Source organism: Cryptomeria japonica, chromosome 7, assembly GCF_030272615.1.
Source record: "Cryptomeria japonica chromosome 7, Sugi_1.0, whole genome shotgun sequence".
Taxonomy (NCBI): Eukaryota; Viridiplantae; Streptophyta; class Pinopsida; order Cupressales; family Cupressaceae; genus Cryptomeria; species Cryptomeria japonica.
The window spans coordinates 515437737-515457352 of NC_081411.1; positions in this window are offsets into that span (position 1 = coordinate 515437737).

Consider the following 19616-nt stretch of genomic DNA (forward strand, 5'->3'; position numbering starts at 1 on the left):
ACATTAGTAACATCACCTCTAGTAATACAAGTACCACTGAAAAGGTGACTATTCATAATATTAAATTTGATTCTAATCAGGAAGACGAGCAACCGATTATACAATTGGCACGAAAGAAACTTGAGAAAAAGAAAAGAAGAAAATCGGTTTGACTTGAGAAACACTCATCGGTGGATCCTATGGACGTAGATGAGCAGAATCTACCATAGAAGCAGCCGACTGAAGAAGAGAGAGAACAAGATGAGCCTGAGGATGAGGATGATGAAAGATTGGTTCTAACTCCTGAGGACCAGGAAAATTTGTTAAAAAAAATAGCAGCCAAAGGATAAAGCTAATAAAGAGTTTGAAGAAGAAGTAAGTAACAGGTTAGGAGAATTACACAAACAACAACAGTTGAATATTAATATTGCTCTCCAAACTAGCCAAGTTCAACTGGGTACTTCAACCCAAGATATTCAAATTCCTAAGCAAGAAGAGGAAGAGAAAGATGAAGGAGAAGAACAATTACAAAAGGTATGCAAGGTGATTGTAGAGATCGTACCACATGAAGGTGATAAGGATGAAGACACACCACAGTGGTTGAGCTTCACCTTAGAGAAGAAGAAGAAAGTAGTTTTGCCAAAAATCACCTTACAACAAGCAATCACTAGAGAACCAAGGAAAACAAAGAATGCGGAGACCATACATCATTTGTCTAGAACCGGTTCTGGTGAGGTGATTGTTGATATTGCAGATCCCGTACAAGTTCAAGGCCAGAGCTCCTCGAAATACCAAGTTTCACAAGTAAAATTGGGTAAACAGACCAAGTGGGGAGAGTTGGATACTTTGGAACTTGCTACCAGTGTTGTAAGGAGCAGAATGGAGAAAGAACACATTTCTCATTCAGAGGTTAAGCCACAATTAGAACAATACAAGTAGTTACTGGTAGAAATGGGCAAGCCACTGGATGTGTGTGTAGATGACAGTTTACCGTCAACCTCATTTCTTCCAGAAGGTGATGTGAAGACACTCATTGAAGTGAGAAAGGTGGCCGCAACTACAAAAACATGGGCGCAAAATAATGCTTCTAAAATTATACTATTTTTGCAGAATACTATGGAGGTATATAGGAAAGCCACGCAGATAAGAAGAGCTTTGGCTTCAAGTTCTCAACAGTGGGAGCGAAAGCTCAACATTTTTGCTAGGCAGTGTGAGATTTTGAATAAGATTTTGAATCTTGGGGGAGAAATCATAATGGAGGAAGATTTCGTGGGAGGAGATAGTATTGAAAATTTGTAGTCTTATATATATTTTTTAGAATTGAAGATTGAGATGCTGCAGTAGTATGGAAAGGACATTACAAATTCCCATCTTCCTCTCCTTGGGTCAGTAAAGAAATATGAAAAGTTTGTAGAGAAGTTGTTAGGCATTTTTGGGCTTGGTATTCTCGGTGCTAGATGTTTGGAGGACAATGTACTCCATCAATGGGATGCATATGCGACACGTTATCAGACAACTTCTACTGAGTTCAATGTTGATTTAATGGATAGATATACATACTTGATAGCTCAGTGCCAATAGGCTTCATAGATAATAGAGAAATTAGAGAATAGAAGTAAGAATGCAGAAGAGATTTTGAAGAAGTTCAAGTTCAGAATCAAACATGTTGCTGATCCTCCTGCTGAGGTAGTTGTATGCTTCATTAGCAACTACAAGAGCTATAAAAAGAAGTAGAAGATGAACATATAGTTGCTAATGATAGCATGGTATTTTTAAAGAATTTTGCATGACACTAGTACTGGGACTTCAACTGCTGCTCCAACATGTACCTTGATTATTGAGAAAGTTTTGCATGATTACGAAGTGTTGGCTCATGCAACACCATTTTTGTAATACTCCCCCAGTCACAGTTTCGTAGTAGTTAACTGGAGTTCAAGGCAGAGACTTGCATGTCAACTATGACTCCTTGCTTTTTTAGTGCTTAATTTAGATAGGTTTATTTCCTAGAAAGTAGGACAAGAAACTCTATAAATTAAAGATTTTGATTCATTATAAGGGGCTGCAAATTGATTATTTGAGGCCCAATTAGAGATTCTTTGAGAGATTTTTTTATGCAGATTTTATGAGTTTGAGTAGATGTTATAATATATTCTTTGGAGTTAATACAAGAAGCAGCTTATAGATTGTCTGATCTATGTGTATGTGCTATGAATTTGTTATTTGCAATCTGGTAATGTCTATTATTTGAAATTAGCAACTTGTTTTAATCTTATGTTTTATTGCTTTATGAATCATATTGCGCATGTAAGTTGTGTATGAGAATTGATGTGATAAAACAATATTGTGGTGGTATTCTTTCCGTGAATTTGCGAGGTTGCATGACTTTGCATGTTTATTGGAGGTCCGTTACTAAATGTTGGTCTGAATGATATTGATGACATTTAGATTGCAAGGTGCTAATTGTGTAGTTCATTAAGTTGTTATTGTATTGGTTTCATTGTTATTTTCTTGTTTCTCTGATCTATCTTTTGCTGTTTGTTGTCAAAAGAGAATCTAAATCATAAAAATACAACAAAAAAATAATAAATAAGTTAAGCCATTGGAAGTTGTTTCAACCAGTAGGCCCCCTTAAAAGGTACGATTGCATTAACCATTGAGCTCCCCATCACCATCGAGAATCGACTATAGAGACCTTGGAGTGGTTAGTTCCCAAAAACTTATTGCTTTTCAGAAGAGGTGGTGAGTGTTCACATAAACTACCTGACTGTTGGCGAGTGTGTCAAAACATCCGTCAACAGGCCCCTCACTAGGGAACACTATATTTGTACTTGAGATGAGTCCAAGTTGACAAAAGATGCATTGCTTCTAGTTCCTACCAATAATTTGTTGATCAAAATAGTGATTGGAAGTGAAGATAATAATTGAATTTCTCAAAAGCTATGGTTACATTATGTAATAGTATTATAACTTATTATTTTATTTTTATGAAAGTGTTGATTGAAAAAGAGTGTTTGGATTTGATTCATTGTAAATAAAACATTGTTGAATAAAAATTATAAGTAAATGATCTCACACATATATTTCTATACACTTATAATATTAATTAGTTGAATTAAGAAAATCTCTTTCCTTCAAAATTTGGATGGGTTTATGAGTGTATAGAAATCAATAATGCAATCTTATTAAGTTCGACAAGTATGGTAAATGTAAATTTTGGCAATTTCACAAGGACAGCTGGTGGAAGCAAATTTTTGACACTATCTTCACTATTTTGTTAAAATTTGTGGAATCGCTGCAAAATTAAGTCAATAGTCATTTATACCACAGTTGATTCCTCGTATAACCACTAAGTACCATCAATAGTCATTTATACCACAGTTGATTCCTTCTTATCAATGCAAAATTAGACATAAGAGCAAAAGATGCTAGTAACTGGAGAATTTATTAGAAAAGTTACCTGAGCATATGTTGAGAGTGTGATTGAGGCCAAATGCAAAGAGTGCGAGAGCGTGAAGAGAGGATATATATATATATATATATATATATAACCTTTACTGTTTTTACAGTTTTTTAATATTCGTTTTGCCTGTTGAAATGGAAAAACTATCATATCCAAATCTAGAAGGCATAACCAACATGGTGAATTTATCAATCAGAAAAAAACAGTACTCTGGCAGTTTTGCTCAAAATTGAAGCACACATCTTCTATATCAAAACAAATAGAACTAGAAACCCTACATTACTTATAGTAAATACAATTTTTTACAATAATCTCACTCTAAAAGCTCTGAATGCAATGTTCACTAACTATTTATCATATGCATTGAAGATAATCCTAGATTTGAACCAGAAAATAGCGAACTTCTCGCTCTAAAGACTCTGAATTCAATTTTCACCAAGTATTTAACATAAAATATAAACCATCAAATTCTTTCAATTCAAATTAGTTGTTTGTATAGCTACTGAAATAAAACGAATGCCCTGAACTTGAGAGAAAAACACAGAATTTTTCCAGGAACAAGATTGACGAAACATACATATTCTATGTTCTTGTAAAAATTTAACACAAACAGAACGAAAAACCATATTCTATATGCAGAATGCCTAAAAGAAGTTCCAAAATTCAAGCTTTACATGTTTTGAATTTAATTCTAGTTTTTCACTAAGAATTTGACTTACATAGTTAACGAAAACAAAAACACCAAAACGAAAAATGCCAAATTTCTCACAAGAATAAAGCCGTACCTGCAAATTGCTCAATCGCCAAACAAGTTCACATGAATTAGGAAAACACATAGAATTTATGAGAAAAGAAAGTTGATACCTAATAAAATCTAGCAAAGATCTCCATGGCTTTCAATCCAGACGTTAGACAATTGAGGCAACAACAAAAAATAAAATTCAAAGGGCCACTTGATCAGAAGAGTAAGAGGAATGAAGCTTATAGTGAAGATGACAAAAAAAAACTGTCAGTTTCTTAGAGATGGGATGGAAAGCAAAAGACGCCGTGTAACACATTCAGATTCTGAAAATATTTCTGTAATGAATCTACATCTTGTGAGATATTGATAGAGAATAAGAGTAAGGTTTTTTATATGACGGTCGGCGCTCCGTTAATACGCGATGGCAAAAATTCATGTAGTGTAGATATTTGGACATGCAGATGTTGAGTGTGGGTTTTCGAATAAGCTTTTTGAAGAAGGATAGTAAAAATGGTTGATTATTTGCTCTAAGCAAGATCACATCTATTTATTTTTAATCTTTTTTGTATTTATGGACTATCCACATAATAAACTGTTTGATCTTAGAACTGTTATTAAAATCCTTCATTCAATCATATTCATTAACTTTTTTAAAAAAATCACTTCTTTATAATTTGTTCCTGTTGTCTCCTTCTTTTATGGAGTGTTAGATATCAATTTGCAATTGCACTTTGTGTGTAATGGGTATGTAGAAGAGGTGTGGAAGGTTAATCAAGAAAAAGATTGGTCTATTAATTACACACATTTGTGCATTACATGAGGTTATTTGGTAGGTCATTTATTAAATGATGATGTTTGCACAATAAAGGTCTTAATGGAGAAGTGATAGCTTCAAATCAATTATGCATCCACTTACAAGAATCCAAACATGATTGAAGAAAAACTTTTGAATTAGGAAGATTGGTAGGCTCCATTACCAACAAGCACATGTTATGTTTGCAATAGCGAGAGAGGGAGAGATAGAGGAGGAAGAGTGTGTGTGAGAGAGAGCTAAGGAGATAGAGATAGGGGATATAGATAGAGAGGAAGATGGAGATAAAGATAGATTTGGAGATGGAGATGGGTAGAAATATGGAAAAGAAGAAGAAGAAGAAGCTAGATGTGGATATGTATGTATGTATGTATGTGAGTATGTGAGAAGAGGGATATGGAGAAAGAGAGGGAGAGAGAGAGAGAGAGATGAATGGATAGAGAGAAACATGTATATAGATAGAGGGGGAAAAAGGAAGGCATAGGTAGATATGAAGAGAGAGGGAGAGAAAAAAAAGGGAGAAAAAAAGAAAGAGGTGTTGGAATACAATGAACACTGAGAGGGAGGGGGGTGAATCAGTGTTCACACACTATTTTTCGTTTTTAACTTCTTTTTCAAACTTGACTTATTTGAGAAATATAATGCAAATAGAATAGATAACAGAATAAGCAAAACATACATAAAAATATGACACAAAATATGTCCTGAGTGGAAACCCTCCTAGGGAATAAAACCACTTGAAATTGCATCACTGACTTATCTGAAAGAAATTTTCATTTACAATGCCTCACTAGCTACTTTGTATGTCTCACTTACAGTGCTATCTCATTGATAGGTTTTTCAATGCCTCACTGGCTTATCAACACTTTTCACAACAAATTTGACTGAATTTACGTACAAAATTTTATCTTTGTTTCATTTCGTTACATTTTCTAATCTCACAACATCTGATATTTAGAAGCAATAGTTCACTAACTCACATGCAATATATCATTGTGTATATTTAAACATATGCAGTCTTGTCATATAGAGAGCCTAATTGCTCACATATATAATAGAATTGTGCATATGAAGAATATAGCAGTAATATATTAAAGTGATACTTAATGAAAAAGCTTTCTATAAATTACCACTCAAATGTGCCTTAATAATTTCATGTACAACTGAACAAGATGTTACAATGATATAGTATGCCTTTACAAAAATGATAGATAACACTCAAAAGATCTGCTTTTTATCAACTTCACACTTCTCAAAAGCTTCACTCAAATGTGCCTTAATAATTTCATGTACAACTGAACAAGATGTTACAATGATATAGTATGCCTTTGCAAAAATGATAGATAGCACTCAAAAGATCTACTTTTTATCAACTTCACACTTCTCAAAAGTTTCACTCAAATGTGCCTTAATAATTTCATGTACAACTTAACAAGATGTTACAATGATATAGTATGCCTTTACAAAAATGATAGATAGCACTCAAAAGATCTATTTTTTATCAACTTCGCACTTCTCAAAAGCTTCACTATATATCATATAGTGTTCATTATCTTTGAAAAAGAAGCCAACTATTTTCATTATAACTGTCCTCAACAAAATCTTGAATGAAACTGAAAAAGAGTTTTGTTAACTGCTAGCAACAGAGATTAACTACCCAAGTATACACATGGTTAACAATAGAATGAACACCCACAATGATACAAAGAAAAGACAGAGCAAGATAAACCTTGACAAGGGTTTGAAACCTTGTTTCGTAACAAAAACCTTAACCCATTGTGACAGGGTTAACAGACTGAAATAAACAGGTATACAAAAAAAACTTTGCATATGTCACAAATACAAAGCATTTGATTGAATATTTCAAATACCCTTAACTAGGATCAAAAGAAAAAATATTCAGGTAAGATAAAGACAGATATTATAAACACATAAACCCTCTAAAAGAGATATGGGCTAAGCAAAATACAAAAACTGCAAACCCTTACATACATGCATTGACAGCTCGAAAGGGCTAACAAAAAACTCAACCATGGACAAGATAACCAAGGCAAAGAATAAACTTTGAAAAAAAACAAAACCCTAACTCGAATAAAAAACACTTTGACAATTAACATTGATTACAATAACAACAGAGACAAAGTAATCAATTCACAATTATGAAACAAGAACTAGAGAAGATAGAACGAGTACACTTGTCAAGATGAGAAGCCAATGTCCCTTCAAAACCCATTGATCTCCCTTTCTAATTGTCTCCAAATAATCCAAATATCATGCAACCACCACCAAGCTCTCCATAAGATCAAAAGACCAGTTCACATAGCCAAGATATTCATTGTTATTTTGCAGATTGTGTTGTGCCCTAAACTCTAGGGTTTGAGACTGTTGGCCTTCACAAAAAGGCTCAAAACAAAATGAAATGTCTTTTGTATAAAATGTTGATAAAAGTATTTGTAGACGTATAAAAATGACCATATTCCTAAATGAATATTTAATGTTCATTTTATTCTCATTGAAGGGCCACTCTAGCTCGCAATTGCCTTAAATCTAATTTAATTAAATCACTCACAATCTTCTATTTAATTAAATAAATTATTCAATTTATTTATTTAAATTCACTTAAGCCCTTTATATCATTTAATTGAATAAATTATTTTATTTAATTAAATCCCTTCTCCCTACTTTTTAATTAAATTTACATTTAATTAAATAGTTTACCCCAATTAAATAAATCTAATTTATTTAATTTCCCAACTTGCAACCAAATTGAAATAAAGCAATTTATTTTAATTAATCCTATTATTCCTCATCCACTTACATTTTCCTACATCTCCCACTTGCATCCTAATCCGCTTCCTAAATTCTTCTATAATCCATCTAATCCTAATCAATTAACCCAAACCCATCAATTATCCCCTTTCCCTAAATTTGAGGAGGTCACTTCTCAAATTTGGAGTAAAGTTTTCAAAAGGCATTAAAGCCTTTATGCCTTCAACAAGCTAACTTGTTGAATACCCCCAAATTTGGAAGGACTCTTGCAAATTTGTCCCCAAAGTCTTCAAACTATTAATGGGTAACTAACCTTTAGTGGCATGGTTAGAGACTTTTTGCCTAACTTAACCTTCTTCTAACCCAGGGGTCTCATCAAGCATTTATTGCTTTGACCATGGTTATCCCTTTAACCTTTGCACAAGAGTTTATCCTTTGGGTAAAAGCTTTATCCAATGGATAACCCTAACCTAACCTTAACCCTTACCTTCTAAGGTAACAATGAGGTCTTCTTAAGCATTTAATGTTTCTTACCTTTCCTCTCAAGCAATCTTATGTTGACAATTGTCACCATTTCATTGGTGAAAATTGTAAAAATGTATTGATAACTTTCAATCCTGACCCTTGATTAACTCCTCCAATCTTGACCATCAATTTCCCTATTTTCACTATAAATAGAGCTCTCATTCCTCCATTTTAAGGATCCATCCAAGATTTTAGTATCTCATTTATGCTCAATTTTATCAATACATCTAGCCTCTCTTTATAATAGGAATTAATCTAATAAGCATTTCTGTTATCATTAACTTAAATCTTTAACTAGTATATCATGTTAGGATAGTATTGCTACTAACCTTGTCATCTTATAATCTAGTTTAACTCATTTATAGAATCATGCATAAATAGGATGCATTCATGTTAAAACCAATCTAAAGCATCCCTCATTCTTGCATTCGTCATCCCTAAGTCATTTTGCTCAGTGATCTGAGAGCAAAGGTATTGACTTGAGGGACTTTGTGAGATAGAGAACCATGGAACCTACCTTGGGAAGTTGAGTCATTCCTCATGACTCCATAACTTGCACCAAGAAGTCCCGTGGGTGTGTGAACAAGCCCTTTGAGACCACATTTTCACATTTTGAGTTTCATAGCCCCACTTTTCCCGCACACGTTTTTGGCGCCCAGCATGGGGCTCGACCCCATTAATCAAATCGGTTTTTAAATCTAATCACTTTTGCAAGTACGTGGGAAACAGGAATTGATGCATAGGGAACATCCCCTAGCGCAACTGGTTAATAGTCCAGCGCATCCGGCTCACTGTTCGACGCGTGGGACTCATTCCCTGACACGTGCAGACCATCACTTAGTGCATAAACTTTATTAACATTTTTCTTGTAGGTCTTGACGCGGGAAAATAACAGAGCAGGGCATTCAAAAAATAGTTCAGCACATCGGGTCTGTCCGATAGCGCATCACAGACCAAAAGCAAAAAAAAATTTAAATTGTAACCGAGCTTAAATCTAGACTTGTAGAAGTCCACAAAAGCCAACATTTTTCTAACGATTTTGGTTGGTATTTTGCAGGATTTTGACAATTTCTTGCAGGTAGAGATTAGTTTATTTTCAGAATTACAAATAGTTTAAATTTTTACTAACTTAATTAAGTTAGTTAAAATTTACAGTCTTTTTAATTCTTGTTTGATAAAATTGAACTCACCTTATTTTGGGCAAATAAAAAGAACCACAAAAACAATCCTTCTTTCTTTTCCTAGGAAGATAAATTTTCATTTTGGGCTATAAAAAGAACAAGACAAATCTTTTTTTTTGCAAACAAAGGGGTTTAAAATGAACTTCACCATCCTTTGGTGCATAAAAGGATCCACTTCAAATTTTTGCAAAGTAAAAGAATCACATATGTCCACAGTCATTTACAATTAAAGAGGGAAGACCTTCCCCTTTTTGATCGATTTTTTTGTTGACCAAACATCGAATTTGCTTTGTTGACTAGGTTCTTTTCCTAGATCAGAAAATCATTGCTTTAAAGAGGTAAAATAAATACCATGTTTTCGTGGAGAAACATCTCCATATAGATTTTAACAAATCATTGCAATAAAGAGTTAAAAAGAACACTTGTTTGCTTTGCTACGAAAGTGGAAGGAATATGCTCTCCCTTTAACAGGGTGATCAAAAAGCCAGACCACTCTTACGCTTTCAATGTTATTGCATTAAATCCTTTAGCAGGTCTTCCTTCCTGAGGGGTTGAAAAACTCTTAAAGCCATTCTTTGGCCGGTGTGAAGGGAACGACCTAAGTGGGGAACGACTTTGAAGCCAAGTGTTCCAACCCACTATAATCAAAAGTGGAAAGTGATGAAAGTCCTTTTCAACGGCTGCGTGCAATGATTAGCCTTCCCTCAGTATCCTTGAGATACATAAAGCCTTTGTTCTAAAGGTTGGGAAGCCTCCTGAGGGAGTTTATCACTGACGACCGAACATAAAGCCTGATTACGAACTTTAGCATAGAAACTTTGAGCCGAGTCAGTATCCAGATATTTTTAATATCATAGTGCAAGGGTGGGGAAGAATCCGCCCCCAAGATCGCTCACCATATATCTCCCAAGATAACTATTCAATTGTGAATCAATTGACTTTGGATTAATTTCTAGCAGAAGGCAAAAAAATGGGCGCTCCCTAGGGGGTGACACGACTATTTGAGTTGACGGAGTATCGAGACTAGTGGGCTATGATATTACTTATGACCCTTCAATCAAGAGTCCGACTGAAGTGCATGTTGCGTCTAAACCTATTAAAACATTGAGGATTTGAACACATCCTCGTAGAACATACACTCATTGTTTAGATTAAGCAAAATGGTTGTCTCTTTTGTGTTGTGCTTTCAGTTGTTACTTAAGAAAATCATCCATCATCATTAAAAACTAAAAACAAAGTTCCAAAAATTGCAGAAAAATGACCAAGTCAAACTATCAGGGCAGTTTAGCGCATAAGAGCACCTTCTTAGCGCGTGGAAACCATCCTTTAGTGCATTCAACCTTCACCTTAGCGCATTAAGTCTAAACATTAGCGCTTCATAAAATCCAAAACCAACAGTTTAAAAGTAGCACTTTTTGAAAATATTTTGGCGCGTTGAAGCAACAGCTTAGCGCGTGGGTATCAAACATTAGCGTGTAGAGACCAACAGTTAGTGCATTAGCAGCCCATATTAGTGCATGAATTTTTAAACCAATATCAATCCAAGGCAAACCAGTTAGCGCATCACAGAGGGTAGTGTAGCGCATGGGGTCTGTGCTCTAGCGCATTCAAGACTTTCTATAGCACATTGCGTCTCTGTCTTAGCGCGTGGCAAAAACAAAGAAAATAGGGGACAAAATAGAGGCTATTTTGAAAAATTTGAAAACAATTTAGGAAGCTTTCCTTCCTTAGCCTGAACTTCATCAAACAGAAAAGCAAAACAGAGTATTAGAACTTATTCTCAAAGCAAGTTTTCCATTGAACCAAGTTGTCAAAATCTAAAAACTAGTCGCAAGATAAAACACATCTCTCCTATCAAAATCAGGAAACCTCATCACAAGTATCGACAGGTCCTTCAATCAAAAGGATTTCTATCCAAAACACACTTGTTTTAAACACTCCAAGTTGTCAAATCGAGTTTCCAAAATCAAGAAAACTCATATTCCATATCATTTGACATGCTTTGTCGTGAAGGGGCAACTAAACCTTCATTTGATAAAGTAAAACTTGAGTTTCAAAAACAAGCTAAACTAAATCCAAAACAAATCAAAGGAAACCATTGATAGCTTGTGCATGACTAATCCTCATATTTTGAGAAGAAAGAGTATTTATCATAACACTAAGTTGAGAAAACAACAACCCAGTTCTTTGAAACTTGCCAAACGGAATAAATTTGTATACATCAATCGCCAACTCTTCAAATCTCATCGAACATTCCTTCATCATATTCGCTTGTATCTTCAAGACAAAACCAACAAATTTGACAAGGAACCATTGAGGAGTAGAGAATTCTATCAAAAATCAGCATTCAGTCAACACCTAAATCAAGGAGGAAAGATCAATCCAGCCTTATTTCCTTAAGAGTGCATCACTTACAACATACCCCGATTTGAACCACCAACTCTTGAACAAAACATCGAAGAGGAGTTCGTTCCCTTTGTCACAGAAAGCTTCAACTAGATGCCTGTTGTTACTCACTCTCAACGAAACAAACAAAGCGAAATGCAACCAGAGTCTAGCATGAATCGAAGATTATCAAATCCTTTCGAGTGTCCAAATCTAGAGGACACCGAAATTTCTGAGGAACTTCTCCAAGAGTGTCAAGAAAGCACTTCATTTCAAAAGCTTGTGGAAAGACTCATGGAAAATGGCAAAAAAAAATATCTACTCATGATCACAAGCAAAGGAGTTAAACTCCCTAAAGACTTTGACACTGACATATTTAGAACAGGATCTCGACATTATAACTATTGATAATGACAAAGAGAGGAGGAAGCACATGACCCTGAACAAAACATACCTGAGAAAAATCTACCAGAAAGAATTTGCCCGAGCAAAACATCCCTGAGCAAAACATACCCCACCACACACCATTTCAGCTTAGAAATAATACAAGGGAAGAACTCTTCCCTCGACAAAATAATGCGCCTTTGATTTCTCTCACTCAACAAATGCAAATGTTGAAAAGACAAATGCAAGACATGCAACAAGGGACAACAGTACGGCACTCCTTGACTAAAATTTGTCCTTATCCTTTTGATAGACGGTTAAACATGGTGCCTTTTCCCCCAAACTCAGACATTCCCAAATTTGACAAATATGATGGGAAAAGTGATCCCCGTGATCATGTTCGGGAATTTTGTACCATGTGCCTAGAATTTTCCCATGATGACACTTATCTGATGAGGTTATTCCCAAGAGCTTGGGAGGACAAACAATGGAATGGTTATCCAAAATCACACCTCCTATCAGATCATTCGATGAATTAGTCAACAAATTCATAACTCAATATTCCTATAACATTCAACATGCTATCACCATGCTAGATGTCTACAATACCAAACAAAAGAACAATGAGACATTCATGGTGTTTCTTCAACGTTGGCGACGGATGGTCTCAAGATATCCTCGAGATGTGCCCGAAAAGGAAAAGATGGAAATTTTCATAGACAACTTGAATAGTGAGATGAGTTACATCCTCAAACTTCAATGCATACCATCTTTTGCCAAATTAATTGAAAATGGCATCCAAGTAGAGGAGGCATGTGTCAAGAAAGGAACATTGAAATTCTTCAAAGAAGGAACAAATTCATCCAACTACAACAACCCAAACAATAACAACTTAGACAAATCCAGGTTCTGGACCCGAAACAAAAACAATGGAAATGAAGGAGGAAATGAATCAAATGATCCAAAATCCAAACAACCAGTGCTAGAGTTATCAGGTAATCCTCAAGCTACAAAGAATCCAAAAGGTGCTAACCAAGGCACTAACACTTATGCACCAAATACCAATCAAGATCAACTCAACACAAACAACGCCAACAATACCCAAAGAAATAACACCAATCGAGGACCTAATAAAAACTCATGAGGTAACTCAAAAAACTTTCTAAAATGCATTGACACACCACTAGGGCAATCCTTGGAGTCAGCATTCAGAAACCTCTTGGCAAACAAAATTATCTCCTTACCAGCGATCAACAACTTTGAACCACAAATCAAACCACCCTCGTGGAATGACTCACACTTTTGTGATTTTCATCAAAACAAAGGTCATCAAACAAATGATTGCATGAGACTGAAAAACATTGTTCAAGACATGATTGATAGAGGCGATTTAACAGTCTATGGTCTCAAGACAAATGGTGACCATTGAGCCTTTAAGAATCCTCTTCCCAACTACAACAAGGATGGAGCTTCAACCTCAAACGATACACGTGGAGCTCATATCAATCACATATACAATAACACCATCAATCATATATCAGCTGAGGACAATCAAGTAAACGTCATCACAATCAAAGACAAGCGTGAACATGAATCTGTCAATGTAACAACCAGAGCTCAAAAATATATCTTGAAGGGGCATATGTCAACAACACACATTGTACCCAAGACTTAATATGATCTAGTCAATCAACTGCGCAAAATTCCTGCTCAAATATCTATATTGGAGTTGCTAAAACTTTCGCCAAAACACAAAGACATCTTGGAACAAGCACTATTGGAAACACATGTACCTCAAGATCTGGATGCTGAAAAATTCCAAGCCATGGTGGCTCATATGACAGGGCCTCATAACCTCACCTTTTCTGAGCATGATAATATCTCATTGAGCCATCCACATAATACTCCACTCCATATTGAGGTCTTGGTCTACAAGCATCGAGTCAAAAGAGTATTAATAGATGGAGGAGCTGGACTCAATATTTGTACCTTGAAACTTATCCATGCATTAGGCTTCTCTGAGCAATCTATTGATCCACGCAAAAAGATCACTATCAAAGCATATGATGATGAAGAAAGATCATCTAAAGGAATAGTAATGTTTCCAATTCAAGTGGGACCAATACAAAAGGACACTATGTGCCAAGTCTTAGACATAGACCTCACATACAATATCTTATTGGGTCGACCTTGGATATATGAAATGCAAGCAGTACCTTCTACTTATCACCAGTGTGTTAAGTTCCCCTATAATAGATAGGAGATTTCTATATCAGCAAATCATAACCCATTTCAACACTGTAATGCTATGGGGGCAGCCCAAGACAACTTAGTTCCACATAATAGAGAAAAACAAAGTTCCTTAGCACCAACTATTCAGCAAGAAAAGTCTAAATTGCTATCTATGGATTTCAAGCAGAAAATGAAAATCAAAGAGAAAGGCATGGGAGAATACTCTTTGGAACCTTTGTGTTTAGCCAACTTACCAGCATCGCCTAAATCTCATGGATTACCTACAACATCAACACATCAAGCAAACCAGCCCATCGCCAAGTTTGATGGCAAATTTATCCAACTAGGCACTCTAGCACATGAATCAGAGGAAAAAGACATCCTTGGTTGGCTATACAAGCATGAGGAAGCAGACAAAGAGGCTACTATGGAGATAGCTATACCAACACACCTGTATGGAAAAGGTTACTTGATCATGCAACAAATGGGATACAATGGCAAAGGACCTATCGACAAATGACAGGAAGGCGTCACAGAACCATTAGATCCTCCTTCACAATTCAGTAAAGACAAAACAGGATTGGGCTATGAACATACTCTATCACCAAGGAAAACACTAAGAAAATACCAAAAACCTCAGTGGAAAGCAAAGAAGAAATACAAGGAGGACTCTTGGCAGGAGGCACTATTTGAGTCAGCAGAGACAATACGCAAAGAACGTGAAAATCAAGAACGAAAGCAACATCAAGGGAAACCGATCAATCAAAAGAAGGAAACATCTACTATCAAAGTACATCATGTTCAAGAACCAATGTTTGACAAAGAGGAATCTCCTCCTGATAACATCATGCCTCCCCAAGGAGAGATAGTATATGAACAAATGCAAAGAGTGGAAGTAGGATTTGACACAGAATCAGAGAAAACTATCAGACTTGTATCCATCATCAAAGATCTATTTTCACCCTACAACATACCCATCCATGGCACTGCCAGAATCTGGGATAATACCTCTAAGACTGATTCCAATGAATCTGAATGGGGCAGCTGTTCCAATGTTACTAAAGATATTGTTGCAAATGCCAGTCATACACCTATCTCTCAAGAAGAACATGACATAGAAAAGAGACCACTTGAATTTGGTCCACAGAATATCTATGACGCCAAAGAAAATGAGCAGTGACATTATGAGCAAGTCTACACAGAAGATGATACCATCGAAGACCTCGACGAAATCCTTAACTTCTTTAACACCCCGACCAACCATGATGATACCTCCATCTTGACACTTACAACAACTGAACTTGATCCACCTAATGACTCCTTACTACTTGTCTTTCCTGACCTCATAGACTGGGACGAACCTGAAACTCATGACATATCAATTTTTCCAAATGATGAATCCATTATCCATTACTTGTGTACCATTAACCCGAAAATAGACTCTACCATTGAACAAAGTAATGACATTTACAATCAGGGGAGTGCCAAGTCTCTTAGTCGTAAAAATGAACAAAATAAAAGATCTACTGCTGAAAACCAGTCAATGGCAGCAATAGATCACAAAAAAGTAAAAATAAAGGACACATCTAAGGGTGAAAACCTTTTTAAGGCACCTAAAGATGGGAGACTTGACACTGTTCCTGAACATTATTAGGAGCGATCACCCATATTGATTGAGCCCACTCAATCAATCAACATTGGTACAACAGAAGCAGCCAAAAACATACACCTTGCAGAATCTTTTATAGAGGAAGAAAAATTAGAGTTTATCAAATTTTTTAAAGAAAAGCAAATCAACTTTGCTTGGTCATATGTAGATATGCCTGGGATAGATCCACAGTTAATCATGCATCACTTATCCATTACTCTAGGAGCTAAACCAGTCAAGCAAAAATTGAGAAAGATGAATCCACATGTAGCACTCATGGTCAAAGCTGAGCTGAAGAAACTATTAGATGTTGGATTTATTCGACCTATCGACTATGCTGAATGGATTTGCAACATTGTACCAGTTTCGAAACTAGATGGTAGCATCAGAATATGCACCAATTTTAGAGATGTCAACAAATCTTGTCCAAAGGATGACTTTCCTTTACCCAGTATCGACATAATTGTAGACCTCACAGCAGGCCATGCAATGCTATCACTAATGGATAATTTTTCAAGATATAATCAAATCAAGATAGCCCCAGAGGATCAAGATAGAACAACATTCACCTATCCTTGGGGAACGTACTATTGGAATGTCATGCCATTTGGCTTAAAGAATGCATGGGCAACTTATCAACGAGAAATGACAACAATTTTTCATGACATGATGCATACCTTCATGGAAGACTATGTGGATGATTTACTAGCTAAATCATTTTCCTGGGCGGAACATCTAAGCATCTTAGAAAAGATTTTTGACAAATTGGAGAAATTCCAAGTCAGGCTCAACCCTAAGAAGTGTGTCTTCGGGGTTACATTAGGCAAGTTAATAGGCTACATAGTTTCAGCTAAGGGTATTGAAGTAGATCTAGCAAAGGTACAAGCCATAATGGAGATGCCACCACCAAAGAACATCAGCCAACTCAGATCTCTACAAGGATGACTCCAGTCAATCAGGTGATTCATCACTCAACTAGTAGATAAAAGTCTACCATTCAATCATTTGCTACATAAAAATGTATCATTAAGATGGGAAGCCAAATGTGAAGAATCATTCTATCAAATCAAGCAATATCTAATGAACCCACCAGTTCTAGTACCACCAATAGTAGGGAAGCCACTCATTCTCTACATTTCAACAACAAATATATCACTGGGGGCATTATTAGCACAAGAAGATCAACAAGGCAAGGAATGAGTTATATATTACATCAGCAGGACATTGAACAGATATGAACTCAACTATACATTCATTGAGAAGGCTTGTCTAATAATAGTATTTGCCTCTCAAAAGATCCGACACTATATGCTAGCTCACACTATCAAGCTCGTAGAAAAAATTGATCCTCTCAAATATTTACTCAGCAAAGCATCTCTTATAGGCAGATTGGCTAAATGGGTCATGATTCTCAGTGAATTTGATATCCACTACACAAAGCGACGAGCTATCAAAGGACAAGAAATTACAGATCAACCGGCTGAAGCACCACTACCTAGAAAACAACCAATGGAGATTGAATTCCCAGACATGGATGTTCTTACTATTTCCACCAAACAATGGACCCTATACTTTGATGGATCCTATAATCAACATGGCTCAAGTGCTAGCATTCTGTTCATCACTCCTAAAGGGCAGACCATACCAAGATCATATCGGCTCATGTTTCCATGCACAAATAATGTTGTTGAATATGAGGCACTGGTTATAGGCATCAAAATGGTTGTAGAATGGAGAATCATAGAATTAAAAGTCTACGGAGATTCACAACTAGTCATCAATCAAATCAACAATGACTATCAGACAAAGGACGACAAGCTTCTACCATACAAGCGAATGGTGGATGATTTTAAACAATATTTTGTATAAATCACCTTCGAGCAAATACCAAGGTTGGACAACAGAGCAGCCAATGCAATGTCTACTATTGCTTCACTACTACAAATTCCAGAGCAACAAAATTGTTATGAGTTTTTGGTAGAGCAATTGTTCTCCCCAACCTATGACCATTCTAATTCCCATGTTATCTATGCCTTGACCGGTTTTGACTCTCCGTTATACGGACTGATATATGACTATCTTAAAAGCAATATCCTACCCATTGACCTATCCTGAAACCAAAAATGCAACTTTATCTGGCAAGCTGCTCATTATACTCTCACTACTGATACTTTGTATCGTCGAGGTCTAGATGGTACTCTTCTTCGTTGCCTTGATCGTAATAAATCTGACTCTGCTTTACAAGAGCTTCATGAAGGTGTATGTGGCACACATTCAAGTGGTCCTACTCTTGCTAAAAAAAACTTCTAAGAATGGGATATTACTGGCCAACAATGGAAAAAGACTTATCATTTTGCAAAGAAGTGTCCTAAATGCCAAATTCATGGCAATCTTATACATGAACCAAGACGGGAACTGCAACCATTCACAACATCCTGGCCCTTTTTCCAATGGGGACTGGACTTAGTCAGCAAACTACATCCTTCATCTTCAAATGGACACAAGTTCATTATAATTGCAATAGAGTACTTTACCAAATGGATTGAAGCGGTCCCCATGACCACAGTGATTGGGAAACAAATACATCTTTTATCCTTAATTATCTAATCTGCAGATATGGCATTCCAAGTTCCATCATCATAGATAATGGATGACCTTTCAAGAACCAAGATATGCGAGAACTATGTGAAAAATTCAAAATCCAACATCTTTTCTCTACACCTTCCTACCCACAGGGGAATGGTCAGGCAAAAGCATCCAACAAGACAATATTAAAAATCCTAAAGAAAACAGTGAATGATGCAGGCAAAGATTGGCATGTACAACTCAATCCAACACTTTGGGCATACAGAACTAGCATACACACACCTACGGGTGCTACACCATATTCATTGGTGTATGGATCAGAAGCAATTTTACCCCTGGAGGTAGAAATTCCATCTCCTAGAGTCTCTTTGAAAGGCCTAATTCCAGATGAAGAGTATCAAATCAACCGACTGCAAGAGCTAGAACTTCTAGATGAAAGATGCCATCATGCCTACACTCACCTCAAAGCAGATCAGCAATGCATGTGCAAAAGCTACAACCACAAGGTCATTGCCAGAATTTTTAAAATTGGTGATTTAGTACTCAAGGAAAATCCTAGAAATCAGCAAGATCGAGAAAAGAAAGGGAAATTTGAACCTAACTGGTTAGGTCCTTATGTCATCATATCAGCTTATGGATCAGGTGCTTATCAGCTAACAACTTCAGAAGGAGATGTGCTCGATGAACCAACTAATAGCATTCATCTGAAGAAATACTACACTTGAGCAATCTAATGCACGGAAAAGTCAAAAATATCAAAAAAATAAAAAATATCAAAAATCAAGAAAAAACAAATAAAAAGGTACAATAAAAATAATTGGTGAAAACCTGGCAATAGGTGCTATTATGAGAGGACAACTCCTCTATTTATCTTTACTACCAAACCGGTATATCCACAATCAAGCACTATCGGC